This window comes from Choloepus didactylus, chromosome 19 (assembly GCF_015220235.1).
Source record: "Choloepus didactylus isolate mChoDid1 chromosome 19, mChoDid1.pri, whole genome shotgun sequence".
Taxonomy (NCBI): domain Eukaryota; kingdom Metazoa; phylum Chordata; class Mammalia; order Pilosa; family Megalonychidae; genus Choloepus; species Choloepus didactylus.
The window spans coordinates 6417087-6439264 of NC_051325.1; the positions used below are offsets into that span (position 1 = coordinate 6417087).

The 22178-nt window shown below is 53.1% G+C and overlaps 1 long non-coding RNA gene and 1 pseudogene across 1 annotated transcript in view; one reads left to right on the forward strand and one right to left on the reverse strand.

Moving 5' to 3' along the window:
- Positions 1-22178, reverse strand: part of LOC119515712 — a 39798-nt gene that overhangs the window by 13725 nt on the left and 3895 nt on the right. The window contains exon 2 of the long non-coding RNA XR_005213128.1: positions 2128-2251. This is a non-coding gene — a long non-coding RNA (uncharacterized LOC119515712). The remainder of the gene's footprint in view (positions 1-2127; positions 2252-22178) is intronic.
- Positions 10745-17303, forward strand: LOC119515704 (annotated as a pseudogene).

The window sequence follows — 22178 nt, forward strand, 5'->3', positions numbered from 1 at the left end:
ACTGGGAGCAGGGCCCAAGAAGCAGACAGTCAGGGGTAGATCAGATTTCCAGAAGTAGGCTGGGCTGTGGATCTGCTTGCAACAGCCTGGGACCCAGATCTGCCTGCCCAATCATGCCTGGGGTGTAGGCATCAGGGAGATGTCCTAGTGTTGTACCACGGGCCTGAGATGGCCTGAGCCATGACTTCTGAACCAAGCTGGGCAGGACTGCACTGGGCTGGGCTTAGCACAGCTAACTGCTTGACCGAGCTGGGCTGAGAAGAGCTGAGTGGACTGATCTACACTGAGCTGGGAGGTCTGACATGGACCAGGATGGGCTAAACTGTGCTGGGTGAGGCTGGGCTCTGCTGAATTGGCTGGACAGGACTGATCTGCAATGAGCTGGGCTGAATGGCCTGACCTACACTGAGTAGGTTGGACTAAGATGGTTAGGATGAACTGAACTGGACAGGCACCTGGGAGCAAGGAAAGGGGCCATGGGCCATGACACCTGGGAAAAAGGCAATGTACTGGCCAGCAGGGTGTCTCTGGGAGCCCAGTGGAGTTCAATGGCCTGCCCCACTCTTGTGGACCCATGGTCCCCATCTCATTCATGCCCAGAGTAACCTACATTGGGCCCACTATCAGCCACTACTCAGAGAAGCCTCACCTCAGCACACATGCAGGATGGACATTGGGAAGCTCTACATGCACATCCTGGCCTCCATTTCCTCTTGCACAAAACAGCACTGGGCTGGAAAGGGTTAAGGAGAACTGGGCTGGATTGAGCTGGGCTAAAAAGACTGACCTACATGAACAGGGTACACTGAGATGGTCCAAGATGGGCTGATCTGGACTGACTGGGGCTGGGCTGGGTGAGCTGGGATGGGGTAAGGTGGTCTAAGCTGGGCTGGGGTGGACCATGCTGGAAAGAGCTGAGCTGGGCTGGGCTGAGCAAGGAAGTTCTGGACAGTGCTAAGCTATGCTGAGCAGGGTTGGACTGCCTGGGGTGCAGGCAGTACACCTACACTGAGCAAGGAATACTGAGATGGGTCAGGATGTGTTGAGCTGGGCGGGTGCAGCTGGGCTTGGCTAAGCTTGGCTAAGCTACACAGGTATAGACTATACAAGGATAAGCCGGGCTGGGCTGGCTGGGCTGGGCTGAACCAAACTTGACAGGGCTGAGCTGGGATGGCCTGGGATGGGCTGAGCTGATCTGGACAGGGCTGAGCCAGGATGGGCTGGGTTGGCCAGGGGTAAGAAGGCTGAGCAGGGCTATACTGGGATAAGCTGAGCTGCGTTGGGCAGGGATAAGTTTGATAGAGTGGAGATGGGCTAGGCATGGCCATGCTAGGCAGAGCTGAGCTGGGCTGATCTGGGAAAGGAAGAGCTGGACAGAGCTAAGCTAGGCAGAGCAGGGTTGGCCTGAGATGAGTGGTTGGACTGTGTTGGGCTGAGTGTACTAACCTACCCTGAGAAAGCAAAGTGGAGTGAATTGAGTCAGGATGGGCTGAGAAAGAGATAGATAGATAGATAGGTAGATAGATAGATAGATAGGTAGATAGATAGATAGATAGATAGATGATAGATAGAGAGATAGACAGATAAATTTTAATGAATTGGCTCATGCAAATGTTGGGACTAGCAAGTCCAAATTCCATAGAAAAGTCAGAGAGGAGTTGATGCTGCAGTCTTAAGTTTAAAATTGTAGAGCAGGTGACAGCCTGGAGATTCAGATATAAATTGTTGCTAAAGTCTTGGGGCAGAATGTCTTATTCTCCAGGAAATCCCAGTGTTTGCTCTTAAGGCTTTCAACTTATTGGAAGAACACTACCCACATTATGGAGGGTAGTCTCCTTTACTTCAAGTCAACTGGTTACAGATGCTAATCTCATCTACAAAATACCTTCACAGAAACACCTAGACTAGCATTTGATTATTATATTCCTGAGTACTATAGCCTAGCCAACTTGATGCAAGACTAAACATCACAGCCTAAAAGAGGTGACTTAATAAGCATAGCATAAAAATAAGTATTAAGCTTTGGGTTTGTTCACTTGATAGCATTTTTCTAAGCAGTCCATAAAGTAATTGTGCAATGGACATTGAATAGCCTCCTGGATTTTAAGAAATACACCTGTCACATACCTGCAGAGAAACTTCCTGCAGTTTGCACAGAACTGTTTCCATCCAACCATACTAGGTGAGGGGTGTTTTGTCACAGGGAGCACAAGTCTGCATGCTGGCTTTGCACTGTGAGTCTCTTCTCCACCTTTAAAGATACAAATAGTCAACTTCACATAAGAAAGAATGTTTGTGTTAACCAAGGTTACTGCATTATGTATGAAAGATCCACAGACATTAGGATGAAAACACACCTCATCTGGCAAAATTTGATGCACCATAGAAAGGGAAAGGGATGACTTGGCCATCCATGGGATTTCCAGCCATCCATCATTATGGTGCATGTTCACACACCTCTTACTGGTTCCTCAAGCTTGACATGTCTCAGCAATTATAGATTTACAGTCCAGATTCCTGAGATTACGTTACATGCTATGTAGGATTAATGATATATTCTGGGTCATTGTAATATTTATTATTATTTTTACTACTACTGTTGTATTTTTGTAAAGGATTTTTGAATCAGTGAGCCATTTTTCTATGAATAGTACAAATGAAAATGCACATTTACAACCTGTAGCTGAGATGAAGCAGATGACATAGCACATAAACTCCATGCACAGCCTTTAAATATAGTGTTCACACATCATGGGCAGTGAGGAGGCATTCAGCACACTGTCCAGCAAAGAAGTCACCAGACCAGAGTCTTCAGTTGCCAGAGACTTCAAGGCCAAGGACCGGCGAACACAAATTCTCTCCTCTGACTTCATCTTTTCAATGTAAAGGAACACCTCCATGGCTCATCCCACCCCACACACCTTCTGCCAATGTGAACTTTGGGAACACCTTGTCCCTTAGTCTGCCTACAATGGCTCTTGAATCCAATTTACTGAAGGTCCCCACCTCAAGAGGTGCAAGAACAATGCAGTCTGATATGACCAATCTTCAACTCCTTTATTAGCAATTCTCATTTGATGTCCCAAGAACATAAACACCCCAAGTTTCCTTCTTTATGCCTTCTTTGTTCCCCAAGTCCTAATAACTATGTATATAATCTGCAAACAACTCAATTACTTCTGCTACCAATCTCCATACCTCTTCCTGCTTCATTTTGAGAAAACCACTCTGAGTAATGATGCTCCCATGTCTTTGCCAGGATGCAGCTAAAGGTGGACTCTGCCAAGAGGATCAGTGAGACTTGGTGGGAAGTGGGGTACACAGAGTCAGGGAGCTGCCCTGAGAGCTTTCATAGGCATTGTTGAAACATGTTGAGGGGTGGGGTGAACAGGAGTTGGGGGTCCACTATAGGGTCTGTCCTTGAGGGGCAACAGAAGTGAACTCTTGCTCCCAGAGTGCACACCTCCCCCATGACTTTGCTACAGGAGCAGCCTAAGTGGGTATCGTGGCCCCATCATAATAACCCTCTCATTGGATGGGGATGTGAGGAAAATGATGGCTCTCCTGTTATAAAGACCCTGGGTCACAGTGGTGGGCAGGACAAACTCCCATGACAAACAGACTCCATCCATCCACCCATGCACCTGGGCTTGAATAGAGGAGGACAGACTCAGCACCCTCCCATGAGCCTTCCAGCAATCCTTTGTTGGTGGATGCATCCATGCTTGGTTCCAGCCAAGATAAGGTCATTTCAGAAGGATTTAGTGGAGGACAACTTCCCAATACAGAAAGGGACCAAGTGTAGGGGAACCCAAGAATGATGCAGGACTGAACAGCTGGGACCAGCAGGGTGGGCACACACCCCTTAGACCTAAAGGTAGTTGTGACTGAGCCCTCAAAGAAGAGAAACTTGGCAGAGGCCAACTCAAGAGGAGCCGGGAAATTCAGTTAAGGGACACAGATGATCACACAGAGAGAGAACTAGGAGCAAACTCTCTGCCTCATTATCTTCCTCCTTCTGACCTCCCACTGGCTTTCTTGATGGATGAACTGACCTAACCAGCAGCCAGGGAGTAAGGCAGCTCAGAGTCAGCTCTCAGGACAGGAGATGGAGAACCAACCAGGAGGATGTCAGGGCACCCCCAGCCTGAGGACCAGAGGACATGGTGGCTGAAGAGGCCTAGGGGATCCTCCTGAACAGAGATGATCTGTACACTATGTTGTCCTGTATTGGAGGACAATGTGACCCAGCCATTCATAGTGGACATCATCAAGGGTGGAAGAGGGAGGACAGCTTTCCCTCATCTAAGCTCCTACCTGAGCTCTAGAATATTTTGTCATTGAGGGAGGACATGGAGTCAGACTGAAACAATATTCCATGTTGCTTCCAAGCTGGCTTGGCTGCTGAAAGCTCATGTAACTGTTAAGCCAGCAGCCTTTAGTGGGACTTTGAGAACATTTATTGCACTGGAATAAAACTGAAGTGATGTCATCCGAATGAAGCCAGAGCAACTAGAGAGGTTCATGTCTGAAGCTACCCCTTGAGGTGAGGTGTGAGGCTGGAAGGAAGGAGGATTCTCTGTCCACCCTGGTCTGAACACACCTGCTAAGCCCAAACAGAAAATTTTTTCACTCATGATGGCTGGGAGTTGGCTGAGACTGATCTGAGATCAAAGAAAAGCAAGACCTAAAATTTGGTCAAAACAACACTATGCCATTTTGCATGTGTTGCCAAAAGAGAAGCTGAAGGTGCACAACTGAGAAGTGTCATGCGTAGAAAATTGGAGTGGGGAAGTTGGATCAAGTAAATGTCTCAATTAAAGAGGAAGAATCCTTAAATTTGTGCTTGTTTTTATTAGTACAAGATAAACCTTTGAAATACATTTTCATTGTTTCTCAAAATCTTCTAAACTCCCTGCATACTTTGAACATGTTCTGGTATCTATGTGCAGATTAGGACAGCAATACCCTGGTCTCAGGCTGGGTGCATATCCTGCGGTTATTTTCCAGGTACAGGTCACTGCCTTCTCCACCTGTACCCACAACAATCATAAGGTGTTCTGATTGAGTGATTCCAGGGTTGGGCAGTGTACTAGGGAAACAGAACCAATGAGACATACATGTGTCTGTGGAGATTGGCAAGAGAAAATCCCATAGGGCAGGCCACAAGTTGAAAACTCAATGAAGGTGATGACAAATTGCCCAGAAGAAGTTAACTGCCTGAAGTAGAGGAAGAAATTCTACTTTCTGACCTCTGAAATCCTCAATTCTCCCTCCTCATTGCCCAGGGATCTCCTTTGTTCGTTGTAGATGTAATCAGCCATAGATGCAATAAACTGATTAATGATTTGAATCCGTCTATGAAATATCCTCACAGGAACAATCAGGCTAGTGCTCCCTTGACCAAACAGCTAAACACCAAAGCCTAGCTAACTTGACACATGAAATTAATCAATGCAGCCAGCAAGACTAAGGATGCATTAGAGATTTAAGATGCTGTCTAGATGTTTCTTATAGACATTCATGCTTAGGAAATACTGCATTAGGTTTTATGTTTTAAGAGACACCAAGTTTTGTTATAATAGCTCATAATCATGGATACAAACAGCCTCAACTACATGTGTGACCTTGGGCACAAACAGAGGACAAAACTGAATCTGGTGATTGCCTGGAGTACTTTGGAGCATGGCATGGATTAGAGCAGATGGAGGGGGTCACAGTCCATTGAAAAGCATCCAGACTCAGAAAACAGACAGAGTTTGCCCATGACAGCTGTGGACCACTCACACATTTCCCACAACTAGAAGTTTCCTTAGAAGCCATACTTGAAACCATGGTCCTTTAAACAGCACAAATGACCAGTCAGTAACTTTCCATTGACTTCAATGCTTTGGCAATGGAAACATTGCCTGTGGGGTAGATACTGCAGTGATATTGGTAAGCACATGTCTTAGTTTGCCAGGGCTGCTATGAAAAATAATACCCACTGATTGACTTAACAACAGGAATTTATTCATTCACAGAGTCAGAGGCTAGAAGTCCAGAATCCAGGCAATGAAATGTTATGCTTTCTTCCTGAAACCTGCAGGGCTCTGTTGCTGGCTTGCTTTGAGGTTCCTTGGCTTACATACCTGCCTCCCATCACATGACTCTCTCTCTCTTCGTGTGTCTCTTCTCAGTTTCCACTGACTTCTGGCTTCTTCCCGTGACATTCTTGGACTTCTAGTTTCTCTTTAAAGGGCCTCTAGTAATAAGCTTAAGGGCTATCCTGATTCAGTTGAACCACCCTGATTCAAAAATGAATCCACACCTTAATTGAGAATGCATCTCCAAATGTCCTATTTACAAATGGGTTCACACCCTCAGGAGTGTGGGTTAAGATTAAGAACATATCTTTTGTTGGGGTCCATGATTCAATTGACCCCAGCAGAGATAAATTCCAGTGATGGGATCTGCTTTCCCCTCTCTTACCTATGTGATTCCTGCCTACAATCAACCCAGGTGGTACAATCGAAGCCCAACACAAAGAAAACTGGCTACAGTGTATCTCTTTGAGGTTTAGCAAATGGTCCCACCTAAGTGAACATTACTTTTACCACCATGGTAGTTTGTAGCAGCCTCCTGGGAATCTCCCATTTTGCTGTTGCAGATAACTAATATAATTTACTCCCTAGGGATTCCTGAACCTCTCAGAGTCTTGCACCAGTTTTTCCTCATATTCTATGCAACCACTGCTAACAACTGTGCATACATTTGGTTTCCTGTATTGTGTATTGTTTAAAATGCCAAGAGCATTTTATATTTTCTTAATTTGACTCTGACTTATGTAGTAATAGACAATTCCAGCAACAGAACTCAAAGATAGGAACTTGGATTGTTCATTTGATCTGGTTAATTATGTTAGAAATGGTGATCATGTAAGAACATAAAATGACACACTGGCAGTCCATGGAATACAGTGGGAAACCAACTGCAGTTTCCTGAAATCAAGTGCTGATTAAAGACACGCCTGTTGCAACAGAAAGTCATGATGATAGAAATGAGTATTTCAAGTACTGTGGCATGGGCTGGCATCTTATCACTGTATTGGAGGAAGCCCACTAAAAGAGAATGACAATTCCAGACCTCTAACTTCACCATTTGAGACAAGGTCAGAGGAAGGAACCTCTACAAGTGCACCAATTTTTGTAAAATTCTCTTGTATCCACGTGCCTTGCTGAAAACGTTTCTTAGCTATTCGTCTTTACTTTTCTAAGCAGGCAGCCATATAACTCGCAAATAATGATCCATCTGTCACATCCTTTCCAATATGTTTCATGTTCCAATCTTAATACGTTGTTTTCAGTAAGATCCCCCATCTGGTCAGAAACCCGTAATAACACCAAATATACTTAAATATTGTTTTGTAGAATATGTGTGCGAATAAGTGGACTTAATTAGACTGCTTGAATGAATAGCTATTTAGCTTCTGCCCCCACCCCTGAAATATAAGCATCATAAAATGGGGGCAGTGACTGGCTCCCCGCTCTCTCCTTTGTGAACATGGGGACATTCTGCAAGGAACTCTGCATGCCCTCTGAAGCAGAGCCAATTGCTTGAGCAATTCTCAAAAAAGTAATGGAGGAGAAACTGAATTTCCACATGTTCACAAAGAAAGAACTTGAAGAGGTTATCAAGGACATTTAAAGAAGCATGACCCTCGGAACTTCTGGGACGATTTCAGTTCTCTCAATTGCCCTCAAATTTTATTTCCAGCTCCCATTTCTTGGAAAATCTCCAGTGTATGTGCATTTTAAAAAATGATGTCTGTATATAAAGGCAATTTTGAAATAAAAAGAATTTAAAAATAAAAAAAAAAAAACAACATGTATTTTCTCTTGTAACCACAGAGTAAATGTGGTTATGGGGTAAAGGTTTCTGACAGCCAGATCCAATGTTTCATACAACAGTTTGCAAAATATCACCACTAGATGAATTCACAACCTCAGTAATTTTCTTTTACAAAGGAATTTGTTTGGACAGATTGTGACATTGAGAACCAAAATGCAGATATTTGTGTGGATTCCTATAAAGTCCAGTAACTTAACACCCAATTGCATTGACCCTCATTTGCCAAGCAAAGGAGACTTTGCCACTATTGGTCCAAGGAGAGTAGCCACCCTGTACTTAAGAATCCTTACTTTTCTCGAGTAGCTGATTTATCTTCAGACCAACAACCACCTCCATGAATCAAATGCAATCTCTGAAGAACCAAAGAATATAAAACAGGATCTGAATGAGGAAGATGTAGCAAGCCCACTAAATTAAGTACAAGATTTGCCAAATTATCTTGCCACAAAATTCGTCATCTAAGTGGGAGTGTATTCCATGGGCCTAACACCGTCAGGTCTAAACCAGGGAAGAAGAAACTTTGTGAGGGGTTTTGCGCATGTGACCCCCCCAGGCCTGTTCATCCTTTCCTACTTCTCTGAACCCTGGTTCACAGCAGGTGATGAGCTGAGGCCTCCTTGACAAGGAGGAGCTGTGCCCAGAAAGGCCTTGACAGACCAATAGCAGAGAACCTCCTTTTCTCGACTCTGCCCTCATGGTGCATGTGTTTGAGCTGGATCTAGGCTGACTCCCCACTGGAGAATCCATGTGCCAAAGCATCATTCCAGAGCCTGAACATTTGGTGGAACCAAGGAGGACCTGCAGGCTCATCCAGGAACTGTCAGGGGCCCCCTGCATGTAGTTCCATGCTTGCTGCACCAGATCCTGCAGGGCTGTCAAGCCAGCCTTTGCAGCCCCAGACTTACACCCTGCAAGACGTGATCCACGTCTTCACATTCCCTGCCTGCTTGCCTCTGAGCAGAAACATCCCTGGGGTGGTCTGACCTCTGCTCTTTCCATCCCTGAGTATTCCAGGCCAGTCCTGGGAACATGGCATTTTCTGTGGTTCATCTCCAGGGATACCCTTATCCTGGCTCTCATGCTTGTCCTCGCAGTGGCCAGCCGTGCCCCAACCATGCTTCTCTCACACTCCCCATCTCACAGTCTGCAGTTGGCTCCTTTGGGAGTCTGCTGGGCCTTGGGGTATCTAGTTGCATCCAGCAGGAACACACAAGTGTGGCAGAGGGACAGCTCAGCCCTTCCAGGTGTGCCCACTAAGACTTACAGGACAGAGAGCTCAATCATGCCACCCTCCCCACTCCAGACCCCTGAACATTGTCAGCATCTCTCATCAGGAAGAGCTTTCCATTCTCTCCACGGAGGAGGAAGGAGGGAACTGCAATACAGAGGGTCACAGTTCATCTGAGTCCCCACCTTGGTAGGAGGGAGATTCCACCTGGGGACAGTCCTCTCTGCCCTAGGAACTGTAGTGGATCCAGAGCAGCCCCAGGATGTCCTGCCTGACTCTGCCACTGAACCCAGGTGACCTTAGCAGCATCCAGGATGTGAAATCTCAGGGGTGAGCCTGGCCAGGAGTGTGCACACTGGTGAAGGGCAGGTGCATTCTGAGCCACAAAGCCACATTCATGGGGGTGGCAGAGAGCTGGGGCTAGGCCAGGGGCTGCCAGTGAGGCCTCAGGGTGGGAGTCCCTGCAATGTGGTATGAAGTATGCAGACTAGCACTAAGCAAGCCAGGGAAGAGGGTAGCCAGAAAGGCCAGGCAGCCAGTCAGTGCCACCCAAGGGCTCAGCTTTGGAAGGAGCTCCTGTCCAATACACCTGGCCCTGGTGCTCCAGAGCAAAGGGTCTCTATTTCTTTCATGCACACGAGGAAGCCGAGGCCCAGAGGGTTGCCCAGCAAGAGTGGCCAGGCGAGGCTCACACTCTGTGTGCCTGACTGCAGAGGCCTTGGGATTGGGGGACTGGACCAACTCACTGTTGTTTGCCCTGAGATATCAGGATCAAGTATGAGCCAACGTCAGGTGAAAAGAAAGCTGGGGATGTGTCCACGGAAGCAGAAGGCAGAGACCTCAAAAAAGACAACGTTCCGCCAGACTTCCCCTGCTCTACCTGCCTCTCCCTGCTCTAGGCAGCTCCCAGCTGAGCCCCGCATGTTTGGGACAGCTCCAAGCCCAGCCCCCAGGGGCAAGTGGGGGACCCAGGCAGGGGAGATAGAGGACAAGACTTGGGCTGGACTGAGGGCCATGAGCAAGACCGAGTCAGAACTGTCCTTGCCCCACCATTCTGCCACCCTTCTGCCCTGGAACAATCTTTACACACTCTGCATTGGCCCCAGGCAAAGAGAAGAGCACAGTGGGGCTGGAAGGGTGGCAGAGGGCTCAAGATAGAGGTCCTGGGACCCCAGCCTGCGCTATCACTTGGCCCCCTTCCTGGTATTCTGTCCCTCTTCTCCAGAGCAGCAGGGAAGTTCTGGTGGTCAGGCTGAGTGGACATAATCACTGCCAGTCCCAAGTTGGCCCTTGGGTTTCTGTAGAGGCAGAGAGCAGAGTGTGTGACCACCCAGGTCCCACTCTCCTCTGGGGATCTGGAAGCCTCTGTGCAACCTGGGTTCCAGGGCCACCAACCCCACCCCACCCCAGACACCCACATGAGGATCTTCTGTGTGTTTGGGCTCCCCCTGTGCCCTCTCAGACAGAAACCACCCAAAAGAAAAGGGAACTTCAGGAAGCAGGTGTGCCATGCAGGTTTCAATCCTGACTTGAGTCTTTTTGGGCTCGCCCAGAAGGTTTCACACCTCTGTTGTGTATAGTCCTGGGGAGTCAGAGCCACCCATGGTGGCACAACATGGAGGGGCAATCAGCCGTCATGCCCAGGGCAGCAGAGAGAGCTGCCGCCAAGACCCCAGCTCCACGGGCACCATCCCCATGGCCTGCCAGCCTTGGTGAGTGAGGGTGAGTGGGGCAGAGTGCAGGGATGGCAGGAGGGGAGCCAGGGAATCCATGGGAGCTGCCAGACCTGGGTGAGGCAATGGTCCACAAGTAGGGTCCAGAATGAGCTGAGGAGGGATCAGGCCTTCACGGGGCCTGAAATGGACTAACCATACCCAGGGGCCAAGCAGGTGACCCAGCACAGAGGGTGCAGGCTGCCTGCAGGCCCACAGCACTGGTCCAGGGCAGGGACAAAGGAGCACCTGGCAGGAGGAAGCAGGTACAGATAGGTGGAGGCAGGTAGAAGCAGGTAGAGGTAGGCTGGGCTCCAGGGTCCAGGGCCTTCAAGAAAACATGATAGGATGGGACAGACAGGGGCCTGAGGAATGGCCATCCTGGTAGGGCACACACTGGGTCAAGGCTGGAGCTGAGCTGGCAGCAGAATGGACTGCAGAAAGGGCAGGATGATCCGGGTCAGGTAAGGGTCTGGTTGAGCACAGGGGAGTGGGAGGGACCTCAGGTGGCCAAAGAATGCACACCAGTCCCATGGAGCTGGTGAGAAACCCCAGGCAGGGTCACAGGTAGTGACAGTGGAGTCCTAGGCTATGGCCAGGGCCAAGGGCAAGGGCAGCACTTGCTTCTATATGCAGAGAGCTGAGACACCACAGGAGCTGGGCTAAGGGCAGCAAGATCTGCTTCAAGGAGCTGGGGGTGAGGAGCAGAGGTGTCCCTGGTCCCTGGGAGCAAGCACAGGCTGCACGGAGGGACCCAGAAGTGCTATTGGCTCCATCTGGGGGAAAGAACTGGGTCAAGCTGAATGGTCAGGTCAGGAGCTGATGGAGGAGCCTGTGCTGAGGGCAACAGGTCTTCAGGGGAGAGGTCAGGTTGGCACAGGTATAGGTGGGCAGCCTGGTTGCAAGGAGCAAGGAGCTTAGGGGCAAATCAGAGCTGGGCAGAGCTGAGAGCCCTGCATGACTGCCTGGCCCAGGGGAAAGCTGGGATGCCAGAAAGCTTGAAGGTGCCCTGGGCAGGAGAGAAGCAGACAGGGCAGGGAAAGACTGGAAGCTACCCAGAGCAGGAAGAAGGCAGGTGTAGTGAGGGAGCTGCATAGAGCAGAGCAGGGTGGGGCTGGGAACTAGCAGAGCAGGGAGAAGCAGGAAGGACTGGGTAAGGCTGGGAGTTGGCCAGAGCAGGGAAAATCAGGGGTGGGCAGGGGTGAGAGCTGTCCAGAGTAGGGAGAAACAGGGCAGGAATATGCTGGAAGCTGCCCAGAGCATGCAAAACAGGCAGTGGTGAGCAGGGCAGGGAGCTGCACAGAGCAGGAAGAAGCAGACAGGGCTGAGCAGAACTGAGAGCTGACCAAAGCAGGGAAAAGCAGAGAGGGCTGGTCCGAGCTGTGAGCTATCCACAGCAGGGCAAATAGGGAGGGCTGGGCTGGGAACTGTCCAGAGCAGAAAGAAGCAGACTCTGCTTGGCTTCGAGCTGTCCAGGGCACAGAAAAAGCAGCATAAGCAGACCAGGGCAAGAAGCTGGCCAGGGCAGAGGACAAGCAGGTTGAGCAGGGCTGGGAGCTGCCTAGAGCAGGAAGAAGCAGGGAGGGCTGAACTGGGAATTCCCCAGAGCAGGGAGAAGCAGGGCAAGGAAGGGCTGGGAGCTTCCCACAGCAGGGAGAAGCAGGGAGGGTTGAGCAAGACTGGAAGCTGCCCAGAGCAAGGAGAACCAACCACAGCTGGGCAAGCTTACAGCTGCCCAGAAGAGGAAGAAGCAGGGCAGGGCTGGGCAGGTCTGCGAGCTCTCCAGAGCAGGGAGAAGCAGGAAGGGCTGGGCTGGAAGCTGTGGAGAGCAGGGAGAAGTGAACACAGCAGGGCAAGCCTTGGAGAAGCCCAGAGCAGGGAGAAGCAAGGCATGGTCGGGGGTAGAAGATGTCAAGAGCAGGGAGAGTCAGTCAGGGCTAGAAAGCAGTAGGAGTTCCACAGAGTAGTGAGGGCTGGGCTGTGAGCTGCCCGGAGCAGGGAGAAGCAGGGCTGGGCAGGCCAGGGCTGGTAGCTGCCAGAGCAGGGAGAAGAATGGAGGGATGTGCAGAGCTGAGAGATGCCCAGAGCAGAGGGAAGCAAGCATGGCATGGCAAGCCATGCAGATGCCCAGAGCAGGGAAAAGAAGGGTAGGGCTGTGCAGTGCTGGGAGCTCTGGAAGAGAGAGAAGCACAGAGGGCTGGGTTGGGAGCTGCCCACAGCAGGGAAAGGCAGGGCTTGGCAGATCAGGCTGGAAGCTGCGTAGGGCAGAGGAGAAGCAGGCTGAGTATGGCTGGTTGCCCCAACTCAGGGAGAAGCAGGGCCAGGCATAGCTGGGAGCTTCCCTGAAGAGGTGAGAAGCAGGTAGAGCTGTGTTGGGAGCTGCCCAGAACAGACGAAAAGCAGGCAGTGCTGAGCAGGGCTGGGAGCTGCCCAGAGCAGGGAGAAGCAAGGAGAAGCAGGCAGGGCTGGCCAGGAAGCTATCCAAAGCAGAGAGAAGCAATCATAGCAGATAAGGGCTGGGAGCTTCCCAGAGCAGTAAGAGAAGCAGACAAACATCTGGGAGCCACCCAGAGTAGGGAGAAGAAGACAGGCAGGGCACGGCTAGGTGCTGACCAGAGCAAGAACATGCAGGCAGGGTCATGAAAGGCTCTGAGCTGACTGACAGAGGTTAGGATTCCAAGTTGACCAGGCCCAGAGCCCTTGAGGGCAGCCAAGTCTCAGGATGGGCCAAAGACTTGGGGGAAAGGCAGAAGACTGAGCTGTGCAGGGCAAGGCTGAGCAGATGGAGGATGTAGGGAAAGGAAAGGGCTAGAATGGGCTTAGGGAAGGCTACCTGTTAAGTGAGGAGGGGTACCCAGAGCAGTGGTGGGTGTGCGAAGCAGAGAGCTGTGCTTGGGGCTGGGCTGTGCTGGGAGTGGGAGGGAGAAGAAAAGAGGGCAAGGAAGGTGTGGAGGGCCCAGAGCACAGGCCTAAGGGGTTTAGGGCACAGCTGGGGCAGAAGGCTGGGAGACAGGGGACACAAGGCTGCTGACCTGGCAAAGGGATGGGGTCTGGGAGAGCAAGGGTCCAGAAAGAAGCTTCCAGACATGGGGCTGCTGGAGGAGGTGGGGGCGGGGTGGGAGACAGCGAGGACAGGCAGGTGCAAAGAGCTCCTCTGGGAGAGGGCCAGGGCAGGAGGCAGAGGGCTCTGATGGGGGGATAGCTAGGTGTCTGGCTGGCTGGAGAGTGGACAGGTGTCCTGGCAGCTCCAGGATCAAGCTCAGTGTCAGAAAAGGAATAGATCCAGAGGCGGACTGAGCTACATCTGCGCTGACAGTGCTGGGGCTTTGGGAATCGTAGAAATGGGGGAATGTCACAGCAGCCCTGGCTGCTTCATGGAGTGGAGCAGGGAGGAGCACACAATGCAGGGGGCAAGGTGAGCTGGCAGGAGGGGCAGGGGCCCAGGGGTCCTGGAGGAGCTCAGGGACAGGAGGTTCCCCATGGTCAGTGCTGAGGGCCCCAGGAAAATTGCTTCCCAGAAGAGGCTGACTCTGCACTGGGCCTCAGGGGCTACCGGGACACGGGAAGCAAGGATAGTGGTTCCAGGTGGGCAAGGCCAGGAGCCTTTGAGGGCAGGGCCTCAAGGCTCAGCATGCAGGAGATCAGGAACAAGGGGCAGGATGGACAGGTGGACCAGGAACTGGGAGTTGGGGAAGTTAACTGCAGAGGATACAGTGAGGGAGAACATCAGCCTCGGGGATACAGCTCAGACAGGGCAGGCAGGGCAGGGGCAGGTGAGCAGGGAGGGATGGGAGGGCAGGAGGGGAAGACGGCTTCCAAGGGCCAGGGGCTCAGGGGTTGAGGGGGAGGTGGCTGAACAAAATAAAGCCCTGAGCTGGGGCAAGGAGCCGATGCCAAGGCAGGCTAAGGTAAGAACCTCAAGTAGAGAGGAGGGCGATGTGAGCCAGCCGAGGTGCCAGGCTGAGGGCCAGCTGTGATGGCGAATGGAAGGGGCAGGAGGGCCTGGCAGAGCTCACGGCAGAGGGGACAATGGGGCAGGTAAGACCTGCACAGAGAAATGATGCTTGAGGGCAAGAGGGCCAGGACAGAGCTCAGGAGCAGAGAAACTGAAGGGGAAATGGGCTGGAGGGCATAAGGCCAGGCAAGGAGAGGGCATGAGTTTCCAGAGCCTAAGTGCTTTGGGCAGGAGGTGCACTTTGACCCCCTCCAGTCTTTGTGGGGAGCAAGGAACTGGGAAGATGGCCAGGGTTGGCCCAAGAGCTGAGCTGGTGAAGGGCAATTTGGGGGCTCAAGGAGGAGGTATATGTGGGCCACAGGAAATGGTGCTGTTCTGGGGGGTCCCAAGGAGGGACCAGTGGGCCCAGACATTGAAGAGCTAGAGAGACAGGTTTCAAAGGAACCTGGGTTGGGAGTTGGGGGCAGCAACAGCATCCTGGCTGAGGACAAGGGGGCCTGATGAATAGAGTGAAAATAAGGTGCTGGAGGGCTCTGGAACTAAGCTGACTGCAGGTGGCAGAGGCCTACAGCTCCAGAAACCACGTCGGTCAGTGGGGGATTCTCTGCTGAGGGGCCATGGGCCTGTGCCTGTCCTGGGGGTCTCCAGGAAGGATAGGGGGCTGAGGTGGAAGTGGCTGGGGCCAGCTGCGTCTGCACCCAATGCCCATCAGCCCCGACTGGGCAGGGGACTGGAGGAGCTGCAAATGGAACAGTCTCAGGACCTCAGTGCCAGGTGGGTCAGGCTCTGCTCTCACACCAGCACTTTCTCTCTTCCAGTTGCCACCATGGCCCGATCAGTTTACTCTCTGGCCCCCAGCTGCAAGGAGAAGCTAGATGCCACAGTGGCCCTGGGATGCCTGGTCACAGGCTACTTCCCCGAGCCCGTGTCGGTGCAGTGGAACTCGGGTGCCTTGACCAGTGGCGTCCAAACTTTCCCGAGTGTCCTGCTTTCCTCGGGCTTCTACTCCAGCAGCAGCCTTGTGGCTGTGCCCAGTAGCACTGTGAAAAGCAAGACCTATACCTGCAATGTACACCACCCGGCCAGCAACACCAAGGTGGACAAGATCGGTGAGAACATGGACGGGCAGCATGGGCCCTCACCCATAATCTGGTTTGCTCTGGAGACAGGCTCAGGGTCAGCCCTGGGGTGGCCACCTGTTGGGGATGAGCCAAGGGGCATGGGACAGCTGTGACCCAGCCAAGGGTGGCCAAGGAGGAAACTGTCTCCTCCCCATGAAAGCCTCTGCATGACCCCCACCCACAAGGACAGTGAGGGGGTTCTCTGGGCACTGCCCCCAGGCCGAGGGCAGGCACAGGATGGATGACCCTTACCCAGGTCCTGGGCACATGGACAATGTTCTAAAACTGCCCCAAAGGCCGGAACCTCCCCATGGCCCTGTCTGGTCGCCTCCTCTCCTCCCAGACTCTGGTAACCCCAGTCTGCTCTCTCTGCAGTGAAACCACTGATCCCTCCAGACACCCCCACTTGCCCAGGTAAGGTGCCGCCCAGGCCCTGCCAACGACGGGGGAACGGGAGAATCCATTCTGCCCACCCCAGGTGGCAACTCACCTTCCTGTCTCTCCCACCCCAGACAATGTGGGACCATCAGTATTCATCTTCCCCCCGAAGCCCAAGGACACTCTCATGATCTCCCACACCCCTGAGGTCACGTGCCTGGTTGTGGACGTGAGCCAGGAGGAACCCGAGGTAACATTCAACTGGTACGTGGACGGTGTGGAGGTGCACACAGCCAAGACAGGGCAGCAGCAGGAGCAATTCAACAGCACCTACCGGGTGGTCAGTGTGCTGCCCATCAAGCACCAGGACTGGCTGAAGGGGAAGGTCTTCAAGCGCAAGGTCAACAACAAAGCCCTCTCGTTTCCCATCGAGAAGACCATCTCCAAAGCCCCGGGTGAGTGAAGGCCACCAGCCAGGCTGAGGAGCACCCTCCATAGACACCTCGCACCGTTCCCCAGCCCCTGAGGGTCTGCACAGCTCAGGCCAGCCCCCTGCCCTGACTGGCTGCGTGGTCTTTTGTCCCCACAGGGCAGCCCCAGGAGCCGCAGGTGTACGCCTTTGGCCCACACACAGAGGAGCTGTCCAAACAAATGCTCAGCCTCACCTGCCTGGTGAAGGGCTTCTATCCCAATGAAATTGATGTCACATGGCAGAGCAATGGGCAGCCATTGCCTGAGAGCAGCTTTGTGTCCACCCCGGCCCAGGAGGAGAAGGACGGAACCTTCTTCCTCTACAGCAAGTTAACCATAGACCACAGCAAGTGGCCAGGAAGCAGTGTGTACTCCTGTGTCGTGATGCACGAGGCCCTGCACAACCACTACACACAGAAGACCGTCTCCCAGTCTCCCAGTAAATGAGTGTGACCAGTGAGCACCCCTCCCCAGCCCCCCTGTAAATACCTCCCAGGCACCCCAGCATGGAAATAAAGCACCCAGCACTGCCCTGGGATTCTGTGAGACTGGCATGGTTCTTTCTGAGGCTGCTCCTGAGGAAGTCTCTGTCCTCACTGTTAGGGAGAGAGCACGGGTCCTGGGACAGATCCCAAGGGGCACATGAGTCTGCACTGGCCACCTGGAGGGAGCTCAGTGCAGGTGTTCCCACAGCAGGGAAGAGGTGGTCTCTCTTCTGTGCCCTCCCTCCAGACAACAGATACTAGGGGCTCAGGCGTGGGAAAAGAGAATAGGTGGAGGCATCTCCCAAGGACAATGAAGTCATAGCATGCCTCTGTAGGTGCCAGTGCAGTGGGGAAAGTGGCCTGTCATTTGTCCCAGGGTCCCTGTCCAGGAGCTCCCCTGGTAACTTTGGATCCTCTTGTGAGAACTGCCAGGGCCAATGGATGTGCCTTTTCCACCTGGATCCCACATGGCAAGTTCAGGAGGAAATGGGTTGGCCGTGGCCTCCATCCTTATGGAGTGTCAGGGGGACACATGCATGGGGACCCTCACCCCAGTGCTCCAAAGAGGCAGAGGCAGGTGGGCCCATCTGCCCCAGGGTGGGCCCCATCCTGGCCACCACATGCACAGTGAGCCCAGACACTTTGGAAACAGGCACCTCTGATGAGCAGCCCTCAGCCCCCAGTGTTATCTTTCCACATGCATGTACATCACACCTTACACACCTGGGCCTCCCACAGGTATTCAGTTCAAGTGCCCATCCATGTGCACCTGCAGGCACCAGCTGGGGCCCGATGTCTACCAGACCTGGCATGTGTGCCCAGCGGGCAGCTCACTGCTCATCCACTCACTGACCAGCTCAGACTCGGCCTCCTCTCACGTGCAGACATGGGAAACCCACACCCAGACACACGCTCCACACTTCCTCAAGGAGGGACTGACATGGGGGCTAAGGCAGGTGCTTCATTCATTCCCTCAAGCTACTGTGATGGCAAAGGCCTCTTCTGGCACAGCCGCCAGCCTCCCACATGCTCACACACTCACACTCTCCCACACTCACATGCCCATGTGTTCAGCCCCTCCCCTACACTCACGGGTTCACACACTTGCAGGCTCACACGCTCCCACTCCCCCATGCTCCCATTCCCACATGCTCACAAGCTGACATGCTCACACCTCCACATGATCACACACTCATATGCTCACACTCCCATGCTCCAACATGCTCACACCCTCACAAACTCATACACTCAACACTCACATGCTCTCACTCTCATGTGCTTACACTCCCACACTCATACACTCACATGCACCCACTCCCACATGCTCCAGGCTGACATGCTCACACACTCATATGCCTACATACCCTCACACATATACATGCTCACATGTTCACATGCTGACACTCCCACATGCTCACACGCTCACATTCCAACATGTTCACACTCACACTCCAGGAAAACCCACTCATTCATCCACCCTCATCATTGTCCCTAACACTGGGGGCCTCTCCTTAGCTCTGTTCCTCTCTGTAGCCAGATGACCCAAGGAGGGTGCAGAGGGCTTGGGGTGGCCTCATTTCCTTTGGGCCCCTTACACTGCCTCTGCAGCCCCAAGGCCCAGTGGATGGCAGGGAGCAGGTCCCACAGCTGACCACCGGGCACTATCTGGAGCAAGTGGGTGCGAGGCTGGAAGAGGGGGATGGTACAAGGATGATGCCTCTCAGGCTGGGAGGGATCACAGCACTTCCCTGAGAGGCCCAGAGAGGGTACCCCAACCTGACCCAAAGGGAATGGGGCAGAGAAAATGGGAGAACAATCCTGGCACACAGGCCCTTCCACCTGAACTTTCCCATCCCATTCCTCCCACTCCAACCTGTCCTGCCTGACTCTCAGAGGGACCTGCCCCTCCCAGAGGCTGTGGCTGGAACAGCCCCCTGACCCCCGTATTTCCTGGGCAGAGCTGTGGCCAGATGAGAGTTGTGCTGAGGCTCAGGACGGGGAGCTGGATGGGCTGTGGACAACCATCTCCATTTTCATCACCCTCTTCCTGCTAAGTATGTGCTAAAGTGCCACTGTCACCCTCTTCAAGGTGGGCTTCTTCCTGGGACCTCCCTCTCTGCATCGACAACCACCCCCACCAGCCCAGGGCTTGGTCAGCCAGGGCCTTGGTCAGAAGGGCGGTGGCCAAGTGGGTCAGTGACTGGGCACCACAGAAGCCGCGGGAGCCTGCCCTTCCCCACAGGCTCACATCCACCTGTCTTCCTACAGGTGAAGTGCATCTTCTCCTCAGTGGTGGAGCTGAAGCGGACAATCATCCCTGACTACAGGAACATGATTGGGTGGGGGCCTAGGGTCACCCTTCCTGCTTAGGCATCCAGGGACTGTACATAGAGGTGGTGCTGTCCTGGCCTCAGACCCCGCAGAAGACAAGCCATTGGCCCCATGCAGCTCAACCCCCACTCCAGACCTGCACCTCTCAACTCCGACATCACTGACCCCTGATCTTGCCACCCTCTGACCCCACAGGCCTATGACCCTGCTCTTTCTGACCCTGACACCCTCTGAACTGCTGCCTCATCTACATCCCCTTGGAGAACTTTGAAGGCAGCAAACTCTAACCCCAGACCTCAGCTGCCTGGACACCTGCTGGTTCCCCCACAACCAAGCACATGTGCACAGCAGCAAACAGAAGTGCTGGACAGGGGTTTTTGCAGACGGAACCATGCGCACTTCTGGGGCCCAACGCACTGAGAGCAGGAGCATCAGACCCTGTTCCAACAACTCAGGCCCAGACTCATCACTGCCCAGCTCGTGCAGGTTCACACTGAACAGGGAGATGCCAGGGCCAAATGTCCAGGTGTCCATCAGGGAAAGGGCAGGCCTCTGTAGGAATCAGAGCTGAGAGTCCACCCTTGACCAGGCCCCAGGTTTTAAATGGTTTCCCACAGAGGCTGTGGGGGGACACCATATTGTGAAGGGCAGCCCCTGGAAGGTGCCACTGTCCATGTCTCAGATCTCCCTTCTTCCTGGCCCTCATCTGGCCACACTCCATCCTGGAAGCTTCAGTGCACACCTGGCCTGAGAAAGAGGCACAGTGGAGCCTCCATCCAATAACTGGTTCACTTCAGCTGAGCCACTGTCCAGCCTCAAAGCTCCGGCACCTTCTCTTAGCATGGAGATCTCTGCAAAGACCACACCCAGGATACCCACAGTAACCTCAGATGTGGGATCCAACACAGACAGACATTCCTGACTGCCTGCTGGGGAGAGTGAGATGACAGGTTCAGGACAACCTGCCATCTCCCAACCATCAATCACATCTCTTTTCCAAAGTCTGTCCTCAAGTACTTGGGCAGTGGGAGTCCGTCCTCACCTCTCTACAGGGAAACCCTGCAGAGGAGGATGAGGGCAGGAGTGCAGGGGTGAGAGATCTATCCTTCCTCCACCTCAGGAGTCTCAATGGATGAGGGCCTGTGCTGGGGATTGTGTGGCCTCGGCAGAGGTAAAAGGACGAGATGCCTGTGAGGGGTGGGCATCTCTGCCACTGAGGAAGGGCAGGGGCCCAGTAGGTGACAGTCAGATGGGCCTAATGGGAGGGGCCTAGGCAGGATGTGGTCACATTAGAGGCAGCCTCAGTGGGTCCCTTGAACAGAGGAGGGGAGAGGGGAGTCTCTGGGCACTAGCGCTGGGAGAGTGGGGCCAGCAGGCATGGCCAGCCCTGGTACTGGATGCCAGGCCTCCAGCCAGTGAGCATGCAGTGGGGTTTGGGACACAACAGAAAAGAGTGCCCCCCACCTTGGGGGGGGCTGCACCAGGCAGCTGTGGGATTTGGTACCAGTTGCAGCCCCAGGGGCCTCGGCACTGCTCTAAGTTACTTGTCTGATTGCTTCTTAGGGCAAGAGAGCCAGGTATCCAGGGGCAAAGGAAAAATCACCCTGCTCTGTGCAACTCAAGTGCTGCTATGCATGAGAGGAGCTTGGGACACTCCTCAGGCCAAGCCACATTCTCTGGGGGCACCCATCCTACCCATACAGGGCATCCCAATAGAAGGATAGAGCCTCAATTAATGATGATTAGGGGCATGCAGGAAGGAAAATCATAGAGATAAATTGCTCAGAGGAAATATTAGAATATTAGTTTTAGTATCTTTTTCTCCTCTTTAATTTTCTGAAGCCCATTCATTGTCTATAATGTGCATGTGTTTCTACTTTGTTAAAAATGACAATAAACCACCCTTTAAAATGATACAATTTATTAGTCTGTCCATGTTGCTACACTCCATGCCTAACGCAAACCACAGTTGGGAAGAGCGTGGCCACATCATCGGTCCAGGGACTCCTCCCACAAATGTACAGTCTCTGGAATCTTCTGGCCCTTCTGCCCACCCTCAACCCCTTCCTGCCGGCACTGGCCACCCTACTTGACCTGCCACAGGGCCCTGCCCCCCTGGGCCCCGTCCCCTCCTCAGGGTGTTTAGATGGGCCTTCCAGGGGTGTCCTTCTCCCTGCAGAACTGGAGCCCGAGTTAGGAGGCACCGTGCAGTCCTGTGGGGTTACTCTGCAGGGTGGGCAGGGTGAGCAGCCCCAGGAAGGCCTCACTGCCCTCAGCTGGGCAGTCCCAAAGGACCTTCATCCAGCTGTGTCCCAAGCACACAGGGACAGGCCCAGCAGCACTGACATCGGTTCCCAAGTCTGGGCAAGGAGGAAGTGCAGGGGGTCACATGGGGCCTGGGAGTCAGTGGGGGAGGCCTGGGGAGGCAGAGCCACATGGAGACTGGGTTCAGGAGGGTCGTCGAGCACTGGCATGGCCAGAACTGAGAAGCCACCTGCTGTGAGAGGGGGCACGGATCAGGCCACAGTGGTCAAGAAAGGCCAACCCAGGTGGAGCTAGAGATGGAGAGAAGCTGGGCCACAGCCATAAAAGGAGGAGCTGACATGT